The 26,662-nt window shown below is 35.1% G+C and overlaps 1 protein-coding gene and 2 long non-coding RNA genes across 8 annotated transcripts in view; 1 reads left to right on the forward strand and 2 right to left on the reverse strand.

Moving 5' to 3' along the window:
* The window catches only part of DMD (dystrophin), a 2,485,149-nt gene that overhangs the window by 2,352,537 nt on the left and 105,950 nt on the right, over window positions 1-26,662 (reverse strand). The window lies entirely within an intron of this gene.
* LOC309621188 overlaps window positions 1-26,662 on the forward strand; it is a 1,076,444-nt gene that overhangs the window by 508,947 nt on the left and 540,835 nt on the right. The window lies entirely within an intron of this gene.
* On the reverse strand, window positions 1,965-25,753 carry LOC309621194. The gene is made up of 2 exons (XR_014239808.1): window positions 24,614-25,753; window positions 1,965-24,307 (listed from the first exon to the last, which is right to left on the reverse strand). It is a non-coding gene; the product is annotated as an uncharacterized lncRNA (long non-coding RNA).

Consider the following 26,662-nt stretch of genomic DNA (forward strand, 5'->3'; position numbering starts at 1 on the left):
AGCAGAACGACAGCCAACATAGTTAGGCCCCTGGCAGAAGGCATGCATGGACTCAATCAAGTTTATCAAGTTCCCTTCAGATCTTATATTCTCACATACTTTACACCCTTATAATTCTTGAAACAACAAATACTTTCAGCTCTCTTTACTACTCATGGCTATTGCCTCCATAAATTTTCATCAGATTTGCCTTCTGTATCCTATCTCCAGAGTCCTTAAATACCCATTGCATAGCCAAAAAAAAAAAAAAAAAAAGAAAAAAATGATTCTTACATACTCTATTTTTCAGAATGCTCCTTGACTCCAGTTTTCCCAAAAGATTCTACTTTTCCAAGTGTTCCTCAAAAATAAAGGCTGCCTCTCCTGTACATCTCGCCCCCCATAGGTTTGTGGTTCTCCTATTATTAAACTTGTCAATCTCTATTCGAGATTATTATTCTTTCACGCTTACATAAAATATTTTTGAGAACTTGGGCACACCACACAACACTGTTCATGACCCATTTGCCTTATTTTCATCTTTGAAATCCTTGTTATTCCATCTTCATCTAGGATTTCGGATCCTAAACTGTAGCCTTCCCAGCAACTCCAAATCCTTCCGCCAAAATAGAGAATTTCAATTTATATTTACTGTACCCACGTTCTCAACTCTCATTTAGTCCTCAATCCATGAAAATCTGTTACTCCACTGCATTATGGCTAAGGTCATCAAATCCAAACTGCTTGCTTAATCTAATATCCATGCTTTAGTTATTGCCTTATTCGACCTCTCTGCACCATTTATATTGCAGGCCACTGCTGGCTTCCTGAAACTCTGCCATGTAAGATTCTGAGACATCACTCTTCTGATATCAACCTTTTCCCTGTGAACGCATCTTCTCATTTTTGGTTGTTGACTTTGTTCCTTGTAAATCAGAATGCCCAAGTATTCCATTCCATCTTCAGATCTCATCTTTACTCAGTTTATCTTCCTTTTTTGTTTGAATTCATATGCAAGACTGCAGCAATCACCTTTATGCTTACTGTTGCTAAAATATAATAGTAGTTGTCACTAATTTTTGAGCCTCAGACACATATAACTAACTTTTCAAAAGGGTATCTCCATTTGAACGGATCATGGAGATATAGAAATCAACATATCTAAAACTGAACTCTTCATCCCTCAGTATTCTTTCAGTACAATTATTCTGGGAGTTGTAAGCTCGGTGAACCATAACATCTTCCAATCATGAAACATAGAAAGCTTTGGCAAAGGGCTGTAAAAATTAGATTTACCCAATGTTAAGTCTACATCATTTTTTAATTAACTGATTAGTAAGTCTATCAAAAGGAAAAACAGTTCAATGCTGACCCTTATTAGTAAAACCATTATAGATCCCAACTACTAACAATGTCATAATTCACTTAATATAAGAAATATAATGTCTAAATCACAAGAAACTACAGCCTTCTCATTCCCACAACCAATCAGCCCTTATCTAGAAAAGTTATCTTCAGATTTATTTTGGTGGCCATTTTATAAGTATGGATAGAGTGATGAATAGCCTAGCATATGAACACTTGAAAAGATAGGAAAATCTCCAACACTGGAAGGGTGGTTATATGTTGCTTCTAAATGTAGAAAAAGAATCATGAGGACAACTTTAAGGGTAGGAGGGGGATACAGTTCATATAAAAAGTAATTCTTTCACAGAGAGCATTGCCTTGCACAATGCCATGGGTTGGTTGTCTTATTACCTCCCAAATTCCATCTCTCCGAGGTTGTTCAAACAGAGGCTAGTCAGCATCTGCAAAGCTCACTGTGGAAGAATTTGCTTCTCTAAATGACTTTAATGTCATTAACAGAGATTATGTTTCAACACTACACATGAATCAATAGCGATTTACTACTCTACTTCCTATCAACTTTAAACAAAACAGGCATAACAAACTGAACATTTTCCAGAGAGTTTTTTTTTTTAAAAAAAGGTTTTCTTTTAAGTTTAGAAAATAATTTAGTTTGAACTAAAGTTTCACTACGATTCATGATACTTAAGTTTCTTCACTACCGTCTCCGACTTCCCTCACCAACACTTTAGAAAAGCTAACAGTCTCTAAATCAGGATTTAGTAATTCCCTCACTTTATTGAGAAACGTAGAAAAATAATAGCTTCTAAAACAAAAAGAAGTACCTTTGCCTCTAGTCATTCACTTCACCAGAAATTCCAATATTTCATCAGTACCTGTGAACAATACAGAATGCTCAGAGAAGGCGAACCATTTAATCTCCTCCCTCTGCTCTAAGGCAGAAATGCTTATTCAAACATTATAGACTCTGGATAAAGTCAAATTACAACCTTACTTTACCAAAACATTAACCATTTGGTGGCCTTCCTTGGCTTTAATCCTGAATCAGGTTCTTAAGCACGGCACTCCCTGTATTGTGCACTGGACAGAGAACTCTGCTGTTTTTCACATTATTTTCCTTTGTTAATTCAATGCACCTTGTGTTTCAATGTTTTTGGTAAGAACAGCAATAAATTTTAAAAAGAGGGGCATAACTCTTTGCTTACATATACTTTTGGCAAGCTACAAGCACACTTAGGATTAAAGCTGAAAATTAAATACCTATTTTATGAGTCATGATTTCAAAGACCTTCTTTTGTCATTTGTGAGTTAAGCAAACATGGATCTTGTCAAAGTTATTTTTACTGTTGATCCAGATTACAATTTATAGCAACAGTGCCCTCCAGAACATCTCTTAGTTTCCTTTCATCGACTCTGTCCTTTTCTAGTCTCTCTCTCTGTACTGCAGCCAGAGTGATTTTTTCAAACCTGTGGCTCTGATGAAGTCAAGTCCCACCTTGCTTCAACTATTTCAATAGCTTTGCCTCCCTCAAAGGATCCACACAACCATATATGGTTTTACCTACTCCACCAGTCTACCTTAAAGCTCCCTCTCAGCTTCTGTCCTATTGCTATTAATTCCTTTTTCCTCGAACCATGAGCCCTTCTGTCTGGAACCCTCTTCCCCCCATTCTGTGCACAAAACACTTAACCTTCAGATAAACTTCAGATCAATTCCTCAGAGAAGACTACAAGGACCCCAGTTTAGGTCAAATTTCTTTGCTATGGGCTCTCGTAAAACCAGGTTTCCTTTCTTTCAAAGTGCTTATCTGGGATGTTATTCATGCATTTAACAACGGAATTGTTTAAGCAATGCCTGTTTTAAATACTAGCAAAGTTTTTCAACTGTGACATCATTGGCATTTGAGGCTGAATAATTCTTCGTGGTGGGTGGCCATTCTGTGCAATGTAGGATGTTTAGCGGCATCCCTGGCCTCTATCCACCAGTTTCTAGAAGCACACTGCCTCCCCTCCAACTTCTGACAACCATAACGTCTCTAGACACACTAGTGTCTACTGGATTGGGGTATAGCTACCAAACCATTAAGTTCATGAAAATACTGACATATGTTTTTAATCACCATTTTATGCCTATGCCAAGCATAGTGCTGGGTTTCAGTGGGTACTTAATAAATATTTTAAATGATAAATATTGGGCAATGAAGTTATTTCATAGCATAATCGGAAAAGATATTTCATGAAAAGACGAAAGCATGAAAAATCCATCTAAAAATTTATTTTAAAAGCTTTCAAATACTAAGGAAAATATACATTATTAAATACACAAAAAAGAAAGAAGCCAATTGAACTCAGCTTTAAGTACTTTTCAAGAAGCTAAGCGTTTCTATAATTGAGATATTAGATGTAAAAAACTCTGAAGTTTAACAGCATTTCCCCCTTTCAAATTACTCTACCACTACTTGAAAGAAGACCTATAGAAGTGCTCAGGTTGATAAAGGTAAAATATTATACTCAATTCCTGCATATTCCTTAGTTTAATCTGATTTAAAAGTAATAAGCTAAAACTTATTTTCTACATGACTGGATACAGAGATTAAGTTTGGGCTACTAAAATTAGTAGCTGGTCTTGCCAGTGTTTAATGTTTTTAAACTTTTAACCACTGAACAAAAGATTGATATTATACTTCAAGGGAATTATGCTTTTATATATCTTCTGTTCTTTTAATTCAAAACAGAAGCTCAGCTAATGTCCATAAAAATATTAATAAAAACTCAAATGGCTTAAACCAAAAGATTGTGTTATGTTAAGAACAACTTAAAAAAAAAAAAGAACAACTTTAGCAGTCTATCTTTAACTCATCACATAGGAGCCAGCATTCTGGAGTTGTATTCCTGGGTGTGTTAGCAATATGTTAATCATGGATATAATAGTTGTGATTTATTTGAATGCATCCACTCAAACTATTCTCCCAAGCCCTAAGAAACTTATCTGTCTTCAGACTCGTTTGATATTCAGAATAGGATTTACACTTCAGACAAGACAAGAGACAGTTTTCATAAAGGCTACATGAAGGGTTCTGGGATACAACATGGAAACCACATATTTTGCTGTATACACTGACACCAGCCTTTAAAAGGATGATCTCCTGAGATTAAGGGACTCAGTGATAATACCTGAGTGTATAGCTGTGATTTCGGTAGAATAGTAAAGAAGACAAAAGTTAGAAATTATTTTTTTCTCCTCCTAGTCTACCAGACTTCAGTCATTTAACATTTCTTCCTTGAACACTTCTTCAGTTAAAGTATGTTATCTATCAAAAAAAATGATCTCTGATATAACCCAAGAGGTGCATAATGCCATTTGAAAAGCAAAGTATAAGGTAATTGGGTCAAAGGAAACCAAGCTGATTATCAAACGTAATTTTTAGTCACAATCTCATTTTACACTAGATAGATCGATGAAAAGTTAACTATGCTATTTTTACTAGGAAAATGCAGCTAGATATTAAAAATTTGCTTCTGATATTACAAGAAAAATATATACATACTAAAAATTACCATTAAAAATTCCTCAAGAATGTATCATATTGGGAACCAGTATCACTCAATGAAGGCCTTATACTGGGGACCAACATTTCACATGAAGTTCCACCAGGCATTTTTTCCTTCACGATGGGTACAGACAGCTGTTTATTCAGTGGGGTACCAGAAGAAATAATCAACTGGTTTGGTCTTAGGGGCCATGCTGTGTATGGCTTACACGCAGCAAAGTGAAGTACGTACTCCCATTGTGAGATGCACATGGAAATTAAGTATTCTGAGCAAAGAGCAGGTTCACATCTCTTGCTCAGCCTTCTCTAGTATATGTGCTCAAAAATGAGGAGGGCAGTGTGCATATGTCAATCCCAATCTCCCAATTTATCCTTTCCCCCCTTTCCCCCCTGGTAACCGTAAACTTTTTATTAAGTGTATGTTTTACCTAACTCCAGAGTCACAGAAATGGGTTTATACTCATTTATATCCTCCAACCTAAACCTAAATTTGCAAAGTATATAAATTTTTAAATAATTTTCCAAGGTAAGAGTTTAATCTGAGGTTTATGATTTCAGCCTATTTAAATTTGGCTTCATAAAGTACAAAATTCAACTAGTTGCAAGATTATAAAATGCGAAGACCCTAAATTTATAGGGTCTCTTACAAATTTGTATTTCTTTTCCTGACTTCCAATCCTTGAATCCTGTAAATCCTAGTCTATCTACCTCTGTTATTTAATAACTTTTATGTTCTCCACTACTCATGGGTTCACTATGCCTTCTGGCATTTTGCTTTTCACAATCTGATCCTAACTTTACTTTTAACCTTATATATCACTACTTCTATATATGTAGTGGTTCAGCTCTCCTATTCACCACAAAAAAAATGTCATTTTATTTCTTGCATCTTTGAAATGTGCTTATCCCATCTCTTTGATCCTGAATGCTCCCCCATCAATAATTTCCCATCTACTTACTCTACTATAACCAAAGTAAGTCATATATTCCCTAATTGTTTCACAATATTTCCCTTTTATTATCTCATATGACAATGATAAATTCCACTTCCTTTTATTAAGAATCTCTGTTCCAGTTAGAGACAAATGTGCTTATATACTATTTTATTCAACCTTTAAAACAGTGAAATGTAAGGATGACTATTCTCACATTACAAGCATGAAAATTTAGGCCAATTAACTTACTCAAGGATAAAAATCACTAGTGCAGAGGAGTTGTGACATGAATCAAGAACTCTTTGACCCTAAAGGCATGCTCTTTCCATATATACCATGAGGTCTCACCCCCAACCTGTGCCTTCCATTTTGGTTGATTAAATTTACTTTGTTATTAATTTATTTTAGTGTGAGTAATCTCTCATCAGTTAGATTTTGATTAATCAGAGGAATTTTCTACTGTTCTTAATCATGATCCCAAGAACATGGAGAGTGTTTTTAAAAATAATGAAACCATCAATTTCTAAAAAGAACATATTGAGTTTTGTTTTTTTGCTTATTTCTCTGATGCCACCAGTAGCAAAGGACAGCAATGTATTAGGAAACAAAATGGAAGAAAAAATTAACACAGAATTGGTTTTAAACCTTACTGTGATAAAATTTCATTTTCTCACCCATAGGCCTCAGTTTCCATACTGATCAAATAAGCTTAATTCTGAAATCATTTCTACTTTTAAAATTCTGGGTCAAACTCCTAGGATTATTGGGCAGTTCAAATGAGATTAATGTAAACAGATTTAAATATAGAATATTATAAAGACAAAGAACTATTAATTCTGATATAGTTTTAGTAAATAAAAAATAGATTCATTTTCAATATGTGCTAGTAAGTAGGGGAGTTAACTATTTAAGGGCTCTAGTTCTCAAAATGTGCCAGAAATTTGGAAGATTGAAAGGTATTTTTAAACTGAAATGCCCTAAAAACATATCACAATCAGATTAAAAGCCAAGCAAATATTACATATACTATTACCAACTTTTGATTTTAAATATTAAAAAATACATTATACTAAATATTTGTAAGTTATTTTTGCATTATCTTAATTATACAGTGTATATGGCATTTGGCACATTGACAGCATGTTGGCTTTTAACATTTCTAAATTAAGTGTTTGTACTTAGTTTTTGTTTCTGTGTTTTACTTACTTCGTAAAAATTTCCTGCGGAGGAAAAAGTCCCAGGTCTTCTCTGAGAACTTGACTTTCCCCTCTGATGTCTATACTTTGTTAATGAGAAAAAGAACTACTTATGAAAATGCAGTATTTCATATTTTGGTAATCAATCAAAAGCAATAAATACTGCACAACCAGCATCTTAAGAATGCACTTAGGTACCGTATTGATCCTCAGAACATTAAACCTCTTACCAGCGTTACGACTATATTCTGCTCCTGGATGCACATGCTGTGCCCAGTGACGTGATTTTATAAAGAGCTGTGTTCATATAGGCAAGGGAAAAATTACACCTAAAGATGGACTCTGTAACTGTCTGTAAATGCATTTTAGGAATTTTAAATTTTATTATCTTTGTGGGATATAGTATACATACTCTACATTTCACTTTAAGAACCTTACTACCTAAAAAAGAATGAACTTACTATTTAATACATATATTTACTCCTACTAGTGCATTTGGAGGTTGCCATATTTGGTTAATAGGAAGTTACTATAAACAACATAAAGTGCAATAGCCCATAGGGATTCTGTAGAGATATTTCCAATACGGTAGATATATTAAATTTGATGTTGTTTGAATTTGATACAAGTTTACACATAGTACTCCACTAGAAATATAAGTAAAGCATACCCACTCAGCGAACTGCATTTGGAATCTATCAATACTGGGGGCGGGGGGAGGCAAAAAAGGGATTTACGTTCAGTTCTGCTATAACACTTGTTCTGAGAACGTGAATTTGTTTCAGTGTGATCGATATATTAGGGAACAATGTAAGAATAACACAAATTATACATTGCCTTTGTGCAATGTCGTCCATGAGAACTACTAGGTAAACTCAGAAAAATGCATCTCACCAAATGGAATGATGTAGGAATACACAAAGCATACACCTCAAACATATACTATCTACTTTGGTTTACCTCCATCCATACATCTGGTGTTAAAACTTCACTTCTGACTTCACATAGTGTGAAATGATAGAAGTGGGCTAAGTAACAAATGCAAACTCTTCCCACACCCATTTCCACAATCAAGTGTCAGGTTGTGTAAACTATCTAACATGTATAAAACAATAATACCATTTTCATTAAGTCCCTATGTATTTTTATGTAACACTGACAAAGTATTTTTTAGTGTTTTTCCTTTAACTCCATTTTCCATAAGCCCTGTGGTCTTTATTACATAATATTGCACAGTGCAATGATTTTTAGGAACATGTTATGTGATACCAGTACTGAGTGTACTATGAAACTAATAACTTCTGACAGTCTATATTGATCTGACAGAGAAAATTATAATTTCATAAAAAATGTAGTTATCTACTATATGTATGTGGTATAAGTTTATGCAGAAATCCATTGATGTTCTAAGCTTCAGGAAAACATAGTTATAAAGTGAGTGACTAACAGAAAATGAATTATGTTTATGTTTCTGTCTATCTAATGTAGTAATTTTTTAATCCTACTATCAATACTACACAACAAATGGAAACATTTAATGTACAGGTGTCTTTTTAAAAAATTTAATCTTATTGTGGTAAGAACACTTAACATGTGATATACTCTCTTTATACATTTTTAAGTGTACAATGCATTATTGTTGCCCAAAAGTAAAATGTTTTAAGTCAATCTCTAGAGGTTATTCATCTTGCTTGACTGAAATTTTATGCCTGTTAATCAATAATTCTCCATTTCGTCCTCCTCCAGGCCCTGGAAATCACCATTCTACTTGATTTTACGAACTTGACAATTATATATACCTCAGGTAAGTAGAACCATGCAGTATTTCTCTTCCTGTAACTAGCTTATTTTGCTACTTAGCATAATGTCCTCAAAGTTCATCCATGCTGTCCCATATGGCAGAATTTCTTTCATTTTTGAGGCTGAATAGTATTCCATTGTTGTATATACCACATTTTCTTTATCCATTCATCCATCAATGGACACTTAGATTGTTTCCACATCTTGGCTACTGTGAATAGTGCTGTGATGAACACAGGAGTGCCAAATGCTCTCTGAGATCCTGATTTTAATTCTTTCAGATAAATACCCAGAAGGGGGATTGCTAGATCATATGCTAATTCTTGTATTAACTTTTTGCAGAATCTTCATATTGTTTTCCATAGCATCTGCACCATTTTGCAATCCCACCAACAAAGTGCAAGAGTTCCAATTTCTACACATTCTCACCAACGCTAATTGTTTTCTGACATATATAGAATTAGCCCTAAACCGTACTGTGATAAAAGTTCATTTTTTCCCTTCTCGTATCACTTATGCCAAGATCTGTTTAGACGCTCTCTATTTTCCTCCATTGGTCTACTTGCCTACCCTTTTGTGAATAACACACTTTCTTGTTTACCACAGTTTTATATGCCATTTTGTATTATAGAGGCTCTTCCTGTTTGTTTTTATTCAAGAATGCCTTTGTTTTCCTAGGACATATACAACTTGCTATAAATTTTAGAATTGGCTAGCTGAACTGCAAAGCAAAATATAAAACAAAACACCTGTTGTGATTCTTACTTTGATTGTTTTACAATCAGTTTTCGGGGAATTTTTGTCTTTTTCATACTGAGCATTTCAATTCATGAACAAGGGACGTTTGTCCTTTTTTTTAATCCCTTAATCTCTCTCTAAAATTTTATTATTTCCTCTGTGATGTTTGTGTATCTCTTTTCTTAGATTCTCTACTAGGTACCTGGTGATTTTGATGTTACTGTAAATGGCATCTTTCTTAAAAATTTCACTTTCTCAATATTCACTATTAATATATAATATACATTCAATTTTTATTAAGATGTCATTCCCATACCATTTAACTCACCCTTTTAAAGTATACCATCATCAAAAAGTCTACAAACAATAAATGCTTGAGAGGGTGTGGAGAAAAGGGAATCCTCTTACACTGTCAGTGGGAATATAAATTGGTACAACCATCATGGATAACAGTATGGAGGTTCCTTAAAAACAAAAAATAGAGCTATCATATGATCCAGCAATCCCACTCCTGGGCATATATCCAGAGAAAGCCATAATTACAAAATATACATGCACCCCAATGTTCACTGCAGCACTATTAACAATAGCCAGGTCGTGGAAGCAACCTAAATGTCCACTGACAGAAGAATGGATAAAAAAGATATGGTATATATACATATACATATATGTATACACATATACGTATATATACATATACACATATGTACATATATATACGTGTACATATACATACATATACATATATATACACATATACATATATATATACACACACACACACAATAAAATATTACTCATCTGTAAAAAAAGAATGAAATAATGTCATTTGCAGCAACATGGATGGACCTAGAGATTATCATACTAAGTGAACTAAATCAGAGAAAGACAAATATCATATGATATCACATATGTGGAATCTAATTTTTAAAAAAGTGATATTAATGAACTTGTTTACAAAACAAACAGATTCACAGATTTTGAAAACAAACTTATGGTTACCAAAGGGGAAAGGTGGGGGGGGGGAGGGATAAATCAGGAGCTTGGGATTAACATACACACACTACTATATATAAAATAACCAACAAGGACCTACAGTATAGCACAGGAACTTTACTCAATATTCTGTCATAACCTTTATGGGAAAAGAATCTGAAAAAGAATGGATATATGTATATGTATAACTGAATCACTTTGCTGTACACCTGAAAGTAATAACATTGTAAATCAACTATAATCCAATTAAAAAAAAATCAAGTGTACCATTCAGTGATTTTTAGTATATTATCAAAGTTGTACAAGCATCATCACTATGTAATTCCAGAACATTTTGATCACTCCAAAAAGAAACCACATGCCCACTTGGTATTCACTTCCCATGCCCACCCATGGGCCCTGGAAACCATTAATCTAACTTCTGTCTGCAAATTTGGCTACTCTAGACATTTTATAATTGGGATTATACAATATGTGGACTTTTGTGTCTGGCTTCTTTCACTTAACATGTTTTAAATGTTCATCCATGCTGTAGCATGTGTCAGTACTACTTCTTTACTTTTTATGGTTGAATATTCCGTTATATGAATACATCACATTTTGTTTACCCATTGTTCAACTGATGAACATTTAGACATTTTCCACTTTTTGGCTATTATGAACAAAGCTCCTATGAACATTCATAAATCATTTTTTTGTGCTTTCAATTGTCTTGAGTACCTAGGAGTGGAATTATTGGGCCATACTGTAACCCTATGTTGAACTTCCTGAAGAGCTACCAAGCTGTTTTCCACAGCAGCTGCATCATTTTACATCCCCACCAGCAATCTATGAGGATTCCAATTTCTCCCTAACCACACCAAATTTGCTAATGTGCATATTTTTTTATTCTAGTCATTCTTGTGGGTGTTAAGTGGTATCTAATTTTTATTTTGATTTGCATTTTCCTAATAGCTAATGATATTGAGGATCTCTGCATGTGTTTATAGGCTATTTTTACATTCTCTTTGGAGAAATATTTATTTGAAGCATTTTCCCATTTTTAACTGGGTTCATTTTCTTTGTATTATTGAGTTGTAAGAGCTCTTTATGTATTCTAAATCCTAGACTCTTTTCAAATATATGACTTACTAATATTTTTTCCCATTCTATGGTTTGTGTGTTCACTTTCTTGATATCTTACTTTGAATCAAAAGTATTTTCTATTTCAGTGTAGTCTATTTTTCTTTGGCTGTTTGTGGTTTCAGTGTTATATCTAAGAAATCATTGCTTAGTTCAAGGTAAGGAATAATTGTGTTTGATTTCTCCTAAAAATATTATCATTTTAATCTTTACATTTAAGTTTTTGATACATATTGACTTAATTTTTGTAAATGGTGAGAGAGAGCATTGAAGCTTATATCTAACTGTCCCACCACCATTTGTTGAAAAGATTATTTTTCCCCCATGAAATCTCAGAACTCTGATTTTTTTAAAAAAATCAATTGATCATGAATTTATGGATTTAATTCTGGACTCTAAATTCTATTCCATTAATCTGTATGTCTATCCTTATGACAGTATAACACAATCTTGATTACTGCAACTTTGTGGCAATATTTTAAATTGGGAAGTCAGTCTTCCAACTTTGTTATTCTTTTTCAACATTGTTTTGGTTAGACTGCATCACCTGTATTTCCATATGAAATTTAGGATCAGCCTGTACATTTCTGCAAAAAAAAAAAAAAAGAGAGAGCTAGAATTTTGACACAGCATGTGCTGAATCAGTAGATCAATTTTGGGAATTTTACAATCTTAAAAAGATTAAGTCTTCCAATTCATGTTCATGGACCAATTCTTTACATCCAGAAAGGGGATTCTCCCCAGTGTCTTCAAAAAGGAACAAAGGCCAACTGATAACTTAACGTTATTCCAGTGAGGCCCAGTTTGAACTTCTATACTATAAAACTGTAAAGTAAGAAAAAAATGTGTTGTATAAGTCCCTAATGTTATGGTAATTTGTTCCAGCAGCTATAGAAAAGTAATGTACTTTTTATTTCTAGTTTGTTGAGTGTTTTTTTTTTTTAAATCATGAAAGGATGTTTGATTTTGTCACATGTATTTTTGGCATATGCTGAGATAATCATGTATTCAATATTTTTGATCCTTTAATCTCTTAATAAAATGAATTACATAATTCGTTCCTACGTTGAACAAACTTTGCATTCCACTTGATCATGGTCTATAAATTCTTTTTTATATGCTTCTGGCTTCAATTTTCTAGTATTTTGTGTAGGATTTTTTGAAAAATCCTTATACTGTCATTTATATTTACCTATTTATTTAGGTGTGTTGACCAGTGCTTGCTCTTTCTTCATGAAGATTCAAGTAATGGTCTAATTTCCTTTCATTTCATTCTGGAGGACTTCCTATATTTTGTATGGCTGATCTATTAGCCATGAACTATTGGCGTTTATTTGGGAATGTTTTAATTTCTCCATCTTTTTCTGAAGGATGGTTTTGTTGGATATATAATTCTTGTTTGATTTTTTCTTCTATCACCATTTTTGAATATGTTATACCACTGTCTTTTGACGTCCATGATTTTTTATCGTAAAACAGCTGTTAATCAGATTGAGGACCCTTTGTATGTGAGGGATACCTTCTCTCTAGCTGCTTTCAAGATGTGTACATAAATGGATCTCTTTGAGTTTATCTTACTTGGAGGTTGTTGAACTTTTGGGGTGTGTAAATTAATGTTTTCATCAAATTTGAAAAAATTTTCAGCCATTACCTCTTCAAATAGTCTTTTTGACCTTTTCTCTACTTCTTCTTCTTCTGGAATATCCATTATGAATATGTTAACACATTTGAGGGTGTCTCACAGGTTTCTGATGCTCAGTTTATTTTTTCATTCTTTCTTCTTTCTGTTGCTCAGACTGGATAATCTCAATTGATCTATCTTCAGGTTGTCTGATAATTTTTTCTGCCCACTCAAATAACTTGTTGAGCTTCTGTAGTTAATATTTTAAGACGTTTTTCAAGAGCAATTTTAGGTTCATAGGAAAACTGAGTGGAAAGTATAGTTATTTCCCTTATGCCTGGACACATGCATAGACACTCCCACTGTCAACATACCCCATCAGAGTGGTACACTTGTTACAACTGATGAATCTACACTGGCACATCACAATCACCCTAAGTCCATTGTTTACCTTAATGTTCTCTCCTGCTGTTGTACATTCTACGGGTTTGGACAAACGTATAATGATATGTATCCACCATTATAGTATCATAAAGAATATATTCACTGCTCTAAAAATGCTCTGTGCTCTTCCCAATCATTCCGTCCCCACCCTAACCCCTGCTAACTACTGAACTTTTTACTAGTCCCATAGTTTTGTCATTTCCAGAACAGCATATAGTTGGAAAGCATACAATATGTAGCCTGCCTTGGGTGAGATACGATGGCTCTAGGGGCTGGAGTCGAGTATTTCCCTTCTCCCATGTGGAAGTCCAGTGCTGACTGGATTGGGTATTTCCCCTCCCTTAGGTCAGTTAGTCTCTGCTTAGTTTCCCCTGAGGGCAGGCCTTACTAAAAATAACCGTGTGTCTCTGTCATATGTCAAAATGGTTACTTTTCCAGCTCCCTGCCAAAAGCAGGAAGGGAATTCTCCATGACATTTACTGTGGGAACCTGGTGGAGCTCCTATGACTGGGTGTCTCTGGAGTTGAACTCTGAGTTGTCCACACTGAGCCTCCAGCAATTCAACAATTATAGTTCAGGTATTCCTACCCCGCACTGGTTCCTGTGGTATTTTCCATTCATGAATCTCTACTCTGGTAAGCTGAGTCTCTGTATTTGCCTGTGTGTTTCTTCAATCTTGGGGGCTGCGGTTTTTCCTGTGTTCTCACCTCTTTTATGGCTCCTAGGAGAGTTGTTGACTTTTTTAGTCTTCTGAGGGTTTGTTTATTTACTGGATGTTAGAACAGCATAGTGAACTCCAAGCTCCTTACATGTTGAGCCCTATATTTAATAGCTTTATATCATTACTTTTCTACTCCAGAATTTTGATTTCATTCTTTTCCATGTAATTTCTATCTCATTTTTCATATTTTCTTTTGGTAAGACACTGTTCTCATACTTTCCTTTAATTCTTTAGACATGGTTTTCTTCAGTTCTTTGAACATATTTGAAACAGCTGGTTTTATTTTATTTTATTTGAATTTTTGAATTTTATTTATTTTTTTATACAGCAGGTTCTTATTAGTTATCCATTTTATACATATTAGTATATATACACGTGAATCCCAATCTCCCAATTCATCACATCACCATGAAACAGCTGATTTTAAATTTTTTGTAGTAAGTCCAATACTTGGGCTTCTTCAGAGACAGTTGTTGTTGGCCTTCTTTTTCTTTCCTAGAGTAGGGACCATACGTTCTTGGTTTTTAGCACATCTAGTATTTTTTTTAACTGGACGTTTAAAATGATGTAATGCGGCAACTCTGGAAATCAGATTCTACTCCCTCTGCAAAGTTTTTTAGTCCTGTTATTTTGGTTGCTTGTTTAGAGACTTTTCTGAACTCATTCTGGAAAGCTGGTATTCTTTGTCACATGTGGCCACTGAAGTCCCTGCTCAGTTAGCTTCTTACTGGCCAGCTAATGATTGAACAGAGATTTCCTTAAATTTCTGGAACCAATAAATCTTCCAATCTTTCTTGAAGAGCTCTGTGCATACTGGCGGCACTTTTACCTCTCAGCAAGGCAGTGTACAACTTTGTCTTATCTTCACTTCTTGCACTGGCAGAATCTCAAGTTAAGCCAGATGTTGGAGACTAGGTTATTCCCAGGTCTCTTGCGCTTCGTACAGTTCTGGGCATGCACAAAGCTCTATGCACTTAAACTGCCTTCTTGATTCCCAGTAAGATATTGGAACTTTTCCAAGCATTTTAAAAATAAATATCTTCTTTCCAGGATTTTACTTTCAAGCTTTTTGACTGGTCAATTGTTTTCCTCAACTTTTATCCTCTTCTAGAGCAACTGCAATGTTGAGTTATTGCCTCTTATTGTTTTCAAGAATCAGTCCCAGAAAAAACTGTTCACACTATATGAGCTTTGATGATTTAACCTGATGGTTAAATAAAGACAGCGTTATGAGTGAGGTTTTCCATGGACCCAGCAGACAGGGAAAATAATGACAGTTCTCTAGGAATGGGACTTTGAAGGAGTTCCAACCTTATTCTGTCCCCAGACTGCTGGTGTTAAGAGTTACCTCAGAAAAAAAAGAGTGGAGGGTCAATGTTCTCACCAAGATTCAATCACTGTCCTTGAATAAACATACCTGGCTTGCTGAAAGCCTTTGCTTCATTTCCCCAGTTGGAAAAAATTTGATTCTGAAAATGTTTTCCACGTTCTCATTATTTTTATGGAGGAAAGGATTTATTAAGTGCTTACTCTAAATTTTTTGCTTGAATCACTACCTAATTATTGATTTTTTTTTAAGCTCTGGGTTTTTATTTATTTATTTATTTATTTATTTATGGCTGTGTTGGGTCTTCGTTTCTGTGCGAGGGCTTTCTCTAGTTGCGGCGAGCGGGGGCCACTCTTCATCGCGGTGCGCGGGCCTCTCATTATCGCGGCCTCTCTTGTTGCAGAGCACAGGCTCCAGACGCGCAGGCTCAATAATTGTGGCTCATGGGCCTAGTTGCTCCGCGGCATGTGGGATCCTCCCAGACCAGGGCTCGAACCCGTGTCCCCTGCACTGGCAGGCAGATTCTCAACCACTGCGCCACCAGGGAAGCCCCGATGTTTATTTTTTTAAGTCCAGAAACCTTGCTAATATTTCTTAACTGAAGTTGTCTTTTTGAAGATTATTTTTGTCTTTATAGGAATACAATGATAGAATCCACAAATAGAGACAATTATGTTATTCTCCTTCAAGTTCTTAAATTTCTTTCTTCAGTCATATTGTACTGAGTAGGATTTCCAGTATCATTATGAATAGAGGTAGTAGTAATAGTCATCTTCTTTTTATTCACAATCTCAATAAGAAAGCTTGCAGTTTTGCCATAATCATTCAGATGGAAATACGTGCCTTCTCATCCTAGTTTACTAAAAATTTTTACCCTGAGTAAATACTGAATGTTATTGTTTTTCTGCATCTCGAGATGATCATGTTTTCCTTAAATTTGTTAATACTGTGAATTACCAAGTATTTAAATACATAGATCAGAAGCCATGGATGTATAGTTTTAAGATAGCTAGATACAGCAGGTGATACAGTCAGCAAGCAGTGATAAAAATGCTTTAGTGTTTTCTTGCTTGAATAAATATCTGTGTACACTCAACTCCTCCAATCTGCTGTGGTTAACACTGAAAACACTTGTCCAAATTTATGAAGTTCTCCACTGTCAACCCTAGCAGGTGCATGGAATTAAATGATTACAGTGATTTTTGACAAGTTCTAAATGTGTCATATTCATTATAACCTTTGGTGACTGGAAATTATGTCAGTAATGTTAAAATATTCAAATAAGCTCCATCTACATGTATATTCCAGGGTTAAAGAGAATATGCATTGTTGATAGATTACCTAGGTTTGAAACCCAGATCTGCCACTTAGTAGCTGTGACTCTGGGCATGGTTCTTCTTTGTCCTGTACCTCAGTTTCCTCCTCTGTTAAGGTAACATTAACACTATCTTCGAAGAACTCTTACAAGGATTTTATATGTTATGTGGGTCAAGTCCTTGGAAGAGACCCTGGGAATAGGAAATGCTACAAAAGTGTTAGTTATTATGTATTTTCTGCCTACGTTAAGAGTACTGCCTAACATATGGATGGGTTCTATCACTGATATTACCACCCATTTTTATAACCAACATAAATCTTCAGTCTTATGAACAGTTAACCTATTGCTATTTAGATTGCTAGTATAGTATAATGTCTATTATAAGAAATCAGACTTATGATTGGGGCTTAGTTTTTAAAATCATCTCTCTGCTCCCAACATTTTTCAGATCTATAACTAATATATTAATAAGAAATTTAGTTGATCAAAGACACATTATAGGATTTGTAACCTGGTTAAAACCTTAAGGATTCATATTTTAGTATTGCTTATATTTAGACTTTCACTCAAAATTAACTATAGGACAGCTTTAAGAATAATAAGATTTGATGTTTGGACTTTAAAATGGGAATTTTCTGTGTCTTTTTATATAAAGAATTCTCAGGTTATAAATTAAGCTCTGCTTAAAACACTACTATAAGTTACTCCAAAGTTAAATAGCATCCCTTTATAATCATAAAGAAATTTAATTCCAGTCATATAGAAAAGCAGAAAACAGAGGTGAATGGGTCCACTGCATTAATGATGCAGAAGTCATTCAAGGTAATTTAAATCATGCCAAGAAGTCAAAGGGCACTAGAAGCAACAATAAAGAGGATGAGAGCTTTCTAGAGGAGAGAGAACTTCTTTAGGGGAAAGCTCCTCTGACTTTTGGTCACTACTTTGAGTAATGACAGCTTATGAGATAATACACCTGACCCGCCAAGATTTCATTCAACCTTCACAAGAAAAAAACAGAATTGGTCAAAATGATAAAGGACACCATGGTAGCGCTTGAAACATAGTTGGTAAATATACGATATTCATTAATTTGTTCGTTTTCCCCTTTGTACTTTCATTCAGGAAATATTGTTAAGCACCTGCTATCCAGTTGTGTCAAATATGTAAGAGCAAAGGACTGATATGGTACCTTTCCTCACGGAGAGGGGTAGGCAATAAACAAGGAAGCAAGCAACAAGCAGACAAAATAATTTTAACACATTTAGTGACTTCAGTAAGTGCTAAGAATAAAATTATCAGTCATATGCTAAAAAAACAAAAACAAAAAACAGGAGGCAGGTATATTTTAAATGCTCTCACAGAGGAAGTGACAAGGGAAGCATTTGAACTGAAACTTGAAAGGTAAGAAGTCAGCCATAGGAAGAACTACTGCACATTTGCCCGCACTCACATCTTACATGCCCAGAGCTTGCACCATCAGCAAATCATGACACAGTTTCTGGAAACTCAGTATTTTTCACAACTTCCTGCTCCCAAATCCACATCACATTCCTGCTGGCAGGTAAGATGAAAATTACTTGCATTCTGGGTCTCAATCTCTTATAGTAGTAATTTCTTTTCACCACAATTCCTAATTCTATCTATTCCCCATTTTCTTGCTCAGAAAATATCCTCTCCAGGACTATTTTCTCTCCTGATGTTTTTTGATCAAATGTTTTTTGTCTTTGCATTTAGGGACTTCCACAGTTCATCTGTGTACAGGCAAGAAGTCCATCAACGCAAGACAGATTCTTGGAATATTCTTCTTAACTTTCACACAGTAATGCTAATTTTCCCACCAGCCTATCTGGTCCCGTTATTCACCAGTATCCTAAAGGGGAAGAACCTAACAACACAGACTCAAATTGGTTGCTCAGTCCAGTTGATAGTTATATTTTTGAAGTACTGTGCATTTATTCTCCTATCTCAATGACCTATTTACAAAATTTAAGAATCACACTCATGCTGGGGACAGGACACTTGATTCTGCTGGCTATACTGCCCCCCCATCCCTGATGGTGCCTCCGAGCCACTCTGCAGCAGACCTCCATTTCTGTGAACACAGTTGCAAGCTACAGATTCATGTATAAATACCCTTTAGTCAAAAAAAACTAATTTTATACTTCTTAAGTGGATCACGTTTTTTAAAAATCTCATCCTTCTACACAATTGGACTTTACAAAAGTGGCATTTAGGTGTTAAATCCTCCCATTGGTTTAATAAAATACAAGGTACATCCTTAGGAAATACCCCATTCAGTTTGCCAGAGGGAGACTGTTGAGGCGTTACTTGTCTACAGTACTCCTACTTGAAGGTTATGTACAAGGTTTGGAAGAAAAGTTTTCCGTGCCCTTTATGACTAGAATGTCCTAATATCTTTAATAATTAAGACATATCTGACTGCAACTCCCTTCGCTTTGCTTGTGACCAACTCTGAACATATGATACTTGTGTCTATGAATTATATTTTCTTTCTGCTTTGATTTGCTGGATGACTTATGTTATTTACTCCACGAATTTTTTTTTTTAATTGAACACTTACGAAGTACCAGAGCTTGTGGTGTTTACAATTTAAAACTATGCTTTGCAGGTCATGATTTGGAACCTGGGAAATCCTGGAAGAGGGTGATTTGTCAAATGAAAGGGAGCAGCTCTCAAGTCCAGACCTCTCCCCACTTTACCCTCGCCACCTCTACCAAATACTTTCATGTTGGTTCCTCCTTAGTAAAACAAATGTTAAACTCTGAATTCTGACTTACTAATATCTGTGATTATGGCACAAATATTTGATTTAGCAACCCAGTGGGTTTGTCAACTTAGCAGCTTTATTAAAAGCCAATTTATTTAATAGTATTTACCCCCAAATCTTTCCACTTCAACATAATGTCACAGTATCAACAAAATGTACTAAATTCAGAAAGAAACAATAAGTAGTAGTCACACGTAACACCTTCCACTGGATTTGCTCGAAGATTTCCCTCATGTCAGATGAAGTATCCAATTTTTTTCTTTCCCAAGAATTATGTCAGTAAGGGCTTGTGTTTTGTTCTGCACTTTTCTATCGATGGGTTCATTTTTATAGGTATTGTGTTGCCCATCTCCACAAAGACTTCACACTGCACTCAACTGACCTAATATTTCATTATAAAAGGACTGGTGACAGGAAGACCAGTGACATGAGAACAGATTTGAATAGCCTACTCGGTAAAAAGAACCTCTGTGCTAGTCATTGTACATAACAAACCTTGTCCATCCACAGATACATTTTAAGTAGCGAAAACCGGATTTCTGTCTCACAATAAGATATCCTCCTTTTAGTGTTTAAAGCAAAAATTTCTCCTTAAATACAGCTTGATACAGTAGAAAGAATAGAAATGTTAGAGCCTCTAACCTGACTGTGACATATTCTTCTACGAAATAATTGAAAAAGCCATTAACTCCCTGGGTAGCTCTATTCATCATGGCCCTGACACTATTCAGATGTCACACCACACAATGGGATAAGTGAAGTGAGGTGGGCAGGGTTATATTAACCAGTACAAACTGTGAAGCACGCAGGGACTAGTAATAGTAGAAAGCCCTTATCCCCCATAGGCCTGAAGGGATAATGAGAAGGAATGTTAACACTAGAGCCCAGCGAGAGCTAAGCTTTGGAAGAGAGATTTCCAACAGCAGTTGTCGCTGTGGAGAGAAAATTCAGCCACTGCTACCTTGTAGGTTAGCAGGGAGTGAGGCAAGGCAATAAATACCTCTTGTTCCTCCAATACTGTCCTCTCTTGCCAGTAATTTCCATTTGGGTCACACATCCAGAGCCAGAGTTAGAGACGCTGGTTGACAGAACCCATAAAGATTAGTCTCCCTGTTATTAAGTAAGCAGGGTAGAGAAAGGTATAGAGTAAAATTGGACAGGCAAGCAAAAAAAGAAAAAGAAAATACTTGCCTAATAATTCTATTATTCGAGGAATAGTAGAAATAATAATTCCCTGGGTTGCCTGGTTTACAGGGAAAGTTTAAGACTAAAATGATATGCTTAGGATAATAATTTATAAACATTAAAGCATTTTACAGTAAATGAAGTATCAGAAAAAATGTCTCTAGATTCAGGAAAGACAAGCCAATGAAATTAGTTTAAGTCTAACTTATTTTTTATAACGAAGAGTTTAAGAAATGATAAGACATTTTGGAAATCATGGTACTAAGACATCTCCCATTGTAAGATACTTGAATTGTTTCTACTTTTCACGTATGTTAATGAAGCAATAATGAACACGTTGGTGTCTAACTCTCATTTCTGTGATTTCAATTCCTGGGCATTTGACACCTTCAATTTTTTTTTCATAAAGGCTGCACCTGTTAACACTATTTTATAACAGAAAATTGATCACTGATTGCTTTGTTAGACATTGATTTTCTTACTGGTTATACCTATTACAAATAAATATACACACCATGTGCTTTATGCATTTAAGAATTAGATTCTCAAAATTCTGTCACTCTTTGACGTTTTAAACCATTTACCTGGAGTAAGTTTTATTCATCTTCCTCAATGTTTATTCTACACTATCACCCCAGTTTTATATAGCAAAAATTTCCCCCCCCTCAATCCATTTGAAATTGATTTTGGTAGTACAAAATAAAGGTCTATATAGAAAAGGTCTAATATTTTACTGATTAGCTTTCTCAGTATTACTATTGAAGAATATTTTACTTTCAGACTGATTTATGGTATTATGTTATTAAAGTATAGCTCGTATTATTTTTACATTGCAGATAAATAAAGGACACATTTTTATTTATCTTGCAATTGTCCACGACATATTGTGATGTTTCTGGATTGATTCTGTTTTTCCTGAGTCACTGAATATTCAAGTAAGTCTGTGACCTTTATAAACAAATAACAAATTGATTAATTTATGATTCTTTTCCAATTAAAATTTAGACACTGATTCAAAGTTTTCTTGTGTTACTGTTACAGAGAAGTCTAAAACTACTTGATTTTTATTCTTAAGTACACATCTTTTGTTTGTTTATTAACTTGTTTTACTTAGATGTCTGTAATTGAAATTTTTAAAATACCAGAATAAGTCTTCAAAAAATTATGAAACTTTTTTTTTTATTACAGCTCAATTTAATTTTCCTCTCTTCAATTGGCTGTGGTTTTGCCTTTGGCAAGCACAACTGTACAATGAAACATTCTCTTTTTTTTTTCCCCACATTACTTTCAGGTTTATATTCCTTTTTTTGTCTGCGTTGCAAAAGGATTAGTTCCTCAATTGCACCCTCTATAGATTCAATTTTCTTTGGCGTTATTTTTGTTAAAAGCATCCTGATGAAATTCTTAATTCCACTGTTACGTTGTTAGCTTCCTTACAGTTTTTACTTTATTTTATTGAAGTTTCTTTTACTCTCCACTTATATTTTACATTTTTGTATTTTAAATCTAGGATCTCTATATGACATTTTGAAATTTATTCATGGAATTCAGGTTTATATGTCGTTTGAAAATACATAGAAGACACATTTTTTTCATAAGTTTTACTTTTGAATTTTTAAGACATTACTTTTCTAAAGCTTTTGAGACTTTTCCATAGGCACCAGACTGCTTTCTTTCTTTCCTCTATTCATCCTTCCCTACAGAACAATGCAATACGTCCAGACATACTCTTTACCAATCTTTGGATTGCCCTTGGAGCCACTCACTGTCCCACAGGACGTTGATATAATCCTGTCCTAAATTGAAAGCTGAAATGTAGGTGGATGTACACATCTCCTAGCCCAATTAGGGTCCCAGTCAGAGGTGTAGCACCATGATTTTGTGGGCTGGAGGTGGACGTGTCCTGACAGTTCTCCGTAAGACCAGTATATGTTGTTTTCACGCTGCGCACTGTGGATCTGGAGGAGTTTGAGATACTCTGGGCCACTCCAAGGAACAAGCAGGGGCCTTGATTAGTGTGGGCCTGGCAATCCTGCCTCCACTTCCAGCAGAGATGCTCCACTTTTTGTCCCCACTTATAGAATATTGTATTTTGGGGAAAAAAATGAAGAAACTGGATATGAATTAAGTTAATAAATCTGAAAATAAACGGGATAAAAGAGATTGGATCCAGGAGGTTCCATCAAACAAAAAGACTCTCTAGTCATTGCCATGAACAGCACCTAATACAGAAAAGTTCCTTAATACATATTCAAGTAAAGAGGAATGAATGAATGACTATGACCTTGAGTATATAGGAGATGCTCCACTTTTATAGTTTAAGTATTTGACTTATATGTACAATTTGATGAAAAGGTTCTGCTACTAAAAAACAGTATCTCATAGAGTTGCGCTGCTCAAAATCTACCGAGTAAGCGTTTTAAAATGCAGATTCTGATTTGTACATCTAACTGAGATCAGAATTCTGCATTTCTAACAAGCTCCTAGGTGACGATGATGTTACATTTGTGTGGACCACACTTTAAGTAATTGAGCGGTCTGAGGGTATATGAGTAGTCTCAGCTCTGCTTTAACCAGTTTAGCCATATAAAACACTATACATGCCAGCATGCACTCTTCTCAGAGATCTCTGTGTCTCTGTTAACAGTATTTTCTGTGAGGAACTATGTGTTTTTAGAATGCCATGTGTTGCAAGCCCTGCTCTTGGACTCCTATCGTGTTTCTTACTATTATCTGTAGTTTGCTTGCTTTTTGTCTTTTTGTGGTGATTTGTCACAGTGGTAATCTGTCCATCATCTCTTAAGCAGACATACTAACTTTGGAAAACTTCACACATGCATCCTATCCCTCCAAAATTGAAGCAATATACTTTGCAGCCTCCTTTGAAGCTAGAGCATGGACGGCAATGTGTTACAATATCCCCATTCAGGTGCAATGTAGCAAGAGTCTTATTCTTAAGAGAGTAAGGTAAGGGAGCAGGTGACAGTTTCTGGTCAGGGTGGTGCTTTTAGAAACAGAACTGGTAGATGTGCGAGGAGGAGGCAACATCTATACATAAGCAGAAAAAAGTGGGTTCTACTCTGGATTCAGAAAGTTCACCAGTGAAATAGACAGAAGCACAATATCTTAATTTGGATACTGCTCTACACTGCATATCCTTCAAGCCTGACTCTTTGTCCTGTTCCTCTCACCTTCAAAACTTCCTCTCAGGGGCTTCCCTGGTGGCGCAGTGGTTGAGAGTCTGCCTGCTAATGCAGGGGACACGGGTTCGAGCCCTGGTCTGGGAAGATCCCACATGCCGCGGAGCGACTGGGCCCGTGAGCCACAACTACTGAGCCTGCGCGTCTGGAGCCTGTGCTCCGCAACAAGAGAGGCCGCGATGGTGAGAGGCCCGCGCACCGCGATGAAGAGTGGCCCCCGCTCGCCTCAACTAGAGGAAGCCCTCGCACAGAAACGAGGACCCAACACAGCCAAAAAAATAAATACATAAATATTAAAAAAAAAACTTCCTCTCAGGAACTAACTAGGAAATATATAATGTCTTTTTGCCAATTCGTTTTCCATTTCAATGAACTAGCACGGTGTCTGCTGCAGACAACTAGCAATCCTGACTAATACAGTCTTCCCAAAAAGAAATATTTCATGTTAAACAAAAAGCATTTTGCTCTGTTCAACAATAACAAGCCCCTGCAATATAAAAATACATTTTTGCATTAGAAGGTATACTAATTTCATGAGAGAGGGAAGGACACTATGAACAGATGAAGTCTGTCTCAATGCTTAGTTTTCAAAAGTCTGTGAAAGATGATTAAAAATAAAAACATGAGAAGCAGCAGAAATAGAAAAGGCAAACAATTAGATATATTTCCATGTGTAAAATTCATATGAGATGAGTTTGGTGCATCTACCACTCTATAATGCCTTAGTCTGAAAAGGGGCATTCTGCACTGTTAAGGATAGTAAGTCCAGGAAACAAACAACTTTCCTTGTTTTGCAATAATACTGATGGGTTCTTCACTTTCAGTCCTAGTCTGCTTTTCTTAAATTGACGACAAATTAAACTGTGGATTGCTTGAAGACCAACTATGTCTGTAACAACATTCCTAAAACAACTAAATTCATAATGACTTTGTATTTAAGATGTTTACCATAGTAATATAAGGAGAAAACCAAATCATAAGCATTTATTCTTGTGCTCTGAAAAACAAAGTAGTTTTGATCAATGAAGAAGCAAAAAACATTATTACACAAAGTTCTGGTTTTTTCCTCAACATATCTCTGTTATATACTTTCTGGTGTTTGTTCCTCCCACAAAAGTAGGGAGGACATTTTCTATGCCTTCAGATTTTCTTGAAATTGTGCTATCTCTAGTCAGAAATCAAAGAGATGGAGAGTACAGTAGAAATATTTCTAAGGTAATGAACAATGATCTTCTGCAATGAAAAGAAAAGATGTAAGATGCTTATTATCTTCACACTTTACTCTGCTTACATTCACCTTCAGTTTTCCTTAAATCATGTGTAAGAAAATGAGGTAGGAAGAAATTATAAAAGATGCATCTGTTATTCATTTTAAAGGTAGTAATCAGTAAATTCTCCAAATCTCAGTTGCTCTTTTGAACACCTAAGATTTTGTTTAGAGAAAAATTCTTATTAAAGATGTCACCTGTGTATATGAGAAGATTATGTTCTATTTAAAACACCTAATTTAACAATGCTCAAATAAGACATAATTTACAGGAAATATATTTAACCACCTCTATTTGCCTGTTATGGCTATTTTTATCAAAGTGAACTGTGATTTTTAAATTGGGGAAAGGGTTCACTTTCCATGCTATGTTATTTTCCACATCTTTTGAAGTACACAATCTATACTCTAGCTGATGATTCCTGACTTATTTTACCATTTTTCCATAAATTAAGCAACATTAAAAATACAAAGTTTCATAAGGTATATACAATATCAGGATACATTCCCATCCTGATATTTGGCCACTCCTTTTGAGAAATATTTCATTTATGATACCTCCATAATGGTACTGTATGAGATATATGGCAACACTACTTCCTCTGTGGATTCCATCCAGGGATGACTCCATTTAAGAAAGGTTTATGCCTATGGAACCTGTGTTACTTCACTCATTCATCTTAAGATCTCTCTTGATATGTATTTTTTTAAGACACACATGAAATTCCGCCTTCAGGCTGAAGACACAAATCTCTGTCTAGAAACACGCTCACCTAATTTAAGAAATAAACTATATTCAGGAGGGGAAAATGAGGAATTTGTCTCCACTAAGGGCACATCTCAGTCCTCTAGATATCTAGAAATAGGATAAAAAATCAAACACCAGAAAAAAAATGTTGACAGGGAGAGCTAAGAGTGAAATATTACTTACTTTTGTGGACATTTTAATGGGTGTTTTTGTCTTAACTCCTTCAACTAAAGGCACTCACACTTAAAAGAATGTGAACATACTTCCTACTTCTTTGTTATTTGATTTCTACTAGGATGCTGAGTACCAAAGGAGGCACAATAAATGCTCACAAAATGTGCAGAAAAAGCTTTATAGT

The sequence above is a fragment of the Balaenoptera borealis genome (genome assembly GCF_965194805.1).
Source record: "Balaenoptera borealis genome assembly, chromosome: X".
Taxonomy (NCBI): Eukaryota; Metazoa; Chordata; class Mammalia; order Artiodactyla; family Balaenopteridae; genus Balaenoptera; species Balaenoptera borealis.